The 2,500-nt window shown below is 33.6% G+C and overlaps 1 protein-coding gene across 1 annotated transcript in view; it reads left to right on the top strand.

Moving 5' to 3' along the window:
- LOC137658233 (gamma-interferon-inducible lysosomal thiol reductase-like) overlaps window positions 1–2,500 on the top strand; it is a 27,855-nt gene that overhangs the window by 23,611 nt on the left and 1,744 nt on the right. The window lies entirely within an intron of this gene.

The raw sequence follows: 2,500 nt of genomic DNA, 5'->3' as shown, positions 1-2,500 counted from the left end.
TATATATATATATATGTGTGTGTGTGTGTGTGTGTGTGTGTGTGTCGTCTGTGTACGTGTGTGTGCGTGTTTGTGTGTGTGCTTATATAGGAATATACATAAATTACATTTATCTATGAAAACACAAACACATACATAAACGTAAAGGCACACAGACGTACACAAATAAATGAATGAATAAGAATATATATATATATATATATATATATATATATATATATATATATATATATATATATATATATATATATATATATATGTGTGTGTGTGTGTGTGTGTGTGTGTTTATGTTTATGGACATCTATATATACATATAAAAAGAGAGAGAGAGAGAGAGAGAGGAGAGAGAGAGAGAGAGAGAGAGAGAGAGAGAGAGAGAGAGAGAGAGAGAGAGAGATCTTTTCTCAGACAACCCAGAAACAGATATTTCCGTAAGGGGCGTGAATTAGGCAGAGAGATAATTAGATCATGCTAATTGTATAATCTCTTTGAAGCTAAGATTAGAATCTACCTAATGACTCAAAGACTGAAGAACTTGCTACCTTGAAGCCACTCCTGGGGATTTGGAAGTAAGCTAGAGTCGAAATAATAATAATAATAATAATAATAATAATAATAATAATAATAATAATAATAATAATAATAATAATAATAATAATAATAATAATAATAATAATAAGGTAAAAGTGGTGCCAATAATCATAGGAACACTAGGCACCATACTTAAGTAATTGAAAAGGAATTATGAGAAGGTTAGAGCCGATATAGCCCAAGGACTTTTGCAGAGGAGCCTGCAACTTGAAACAGCACATATAGTGAGGAAAGTGTTTGATTCCTAAGGAAGCTGGATGTAACCCGGTGGGGAGGGATGCACACTAATGTAACCCCCACACCCTCGAATCTTACTTACTGACAATAGTCTCCTCAAAACAAACTTTCTACCATCGTAATATTACAGCTGGACTCTTGCACAGAAGGGAAATAAGGACAAAACATAACCTTAAAACTATATTTCCTTACAACAAAACGCTTAAAACTAGATATCAACTTCATACAAATGAATCTATTATCTTTACCTAATCCTTAGAAGCTATAAACTTGAAACTAAACCGAATCACCAATCAAAAGAATAACCCTACTTAAAACTAATCATCAACTTAATACTAAAATACAGACAAAAATAACCGTAACGTAGAACAATAGGAAAGATATATAACTCTGTGTGCAGGTACATAACTATCAAAAATAAAATACATAAACATTTGTTTATGTGTGGACCCCTTTGTCCACACAAGGGCCAACAGTCCTTTTAGCTCAATGCCACAACTCTCTGGCAGAAGCAACACTTAGCACAGTAACTCGGTGGCAGGACAGATAACTTTGTGGCAATCTGCTACGCCTCCCTCAATTGATTTGGGCACTCTATATCATCACGGTCATCACCATCATAATCGTCATAATCTTACAGAACAATCAAATCAGGTCCTTCAAAACAATCCAGGTCATCAACAATTGGTCAGCATTCAAAAAAATCAATTTGATCTCCCCAAGGAGGAATTACGGCTTTAGAAACAAATAATAACTCCCACGCTGGTCGAAATAATATTAAGTAAATCCAGCACTCAAATCACACAACTGCCTCTAGCTGCAGTCAAATAAAAAAAAAAAGCATTAGTCTAAGACATTCGCCACTGTCCTAAGCTTGCTAAAAGCATAAACAAACAGCCTCAGTTACACCAACAGTCTTTCTCACATCAAACAATCATTACACTAACTACCTCTTGCTTGCTGAGACACACACATACGCAATATCTCTCTCTCTCTCTCTCTCTCTCTCTCTCTCTCTCTCTCTCTCTCTCTCTCTCTCTCTGGATTTGACAAAATAATAAAAATAGATAAAAAAAAAAAAATTAATCCCCCACACCGGATTCCTGCACTATAAACCTCCAGTTTCTGTAGATGTTATTAACAATAATAATAATAATAATAATAATAATAATAATAATAATAATAATAATAATAATAATAATGATAATAATAATAATAATAATAATAAAAGGGCCTCGGTTAGATTTCACCAGTCGTCTCTATCTTGAGCTTCTAAATCGATACTTCTTCATTCATCATGTACTTCAGGCTTCATAGTCTTCAGCCATGTAGGCCCGGGTCTTCCAACTCTTCTGGTGATTTGTGGAACCCCGTTATTTGGTGAAATTATCTCTCTTGGGGAGTGCTAAGAACATGCCAAAACCATCTTCATCTACCCCTCACCATGATCTCGTCCACATATGGCACTCGAGTAATCTCTCTTATAGTTTCATTTCTGATTCAGTCCTGATGATAATAATAATAATAATAATAATAATAATAATAATAATAATAATAATAATAATAATAATAATAATAATAATAATAATATCCCCTTTATAATAAAGAGCAGGTGTCTGATTATAGATATTTCTTTCCTATGACGCTAAGGGGGAGAGGAGTAATAATACTC

Source organism: Palaemon carinicauda, chromosome 19, assembly GCF_036898095.1.
Source record: "Palaemon carinicauda isolate YSFRI2023 chromosome 19, ASM3689809v2, whole genome shotgun sequence".
NCBI lineage: Eukaryota > Metazoa > Arthropoda > Malacostraca > Decapoda > Palaemonidae > Palaemon > Palaemon carinicauda.
Note: the sequence above shows the minus strand (reverse complement) of the source record. Positions and strands in the feature narration are given on the sequence as shown.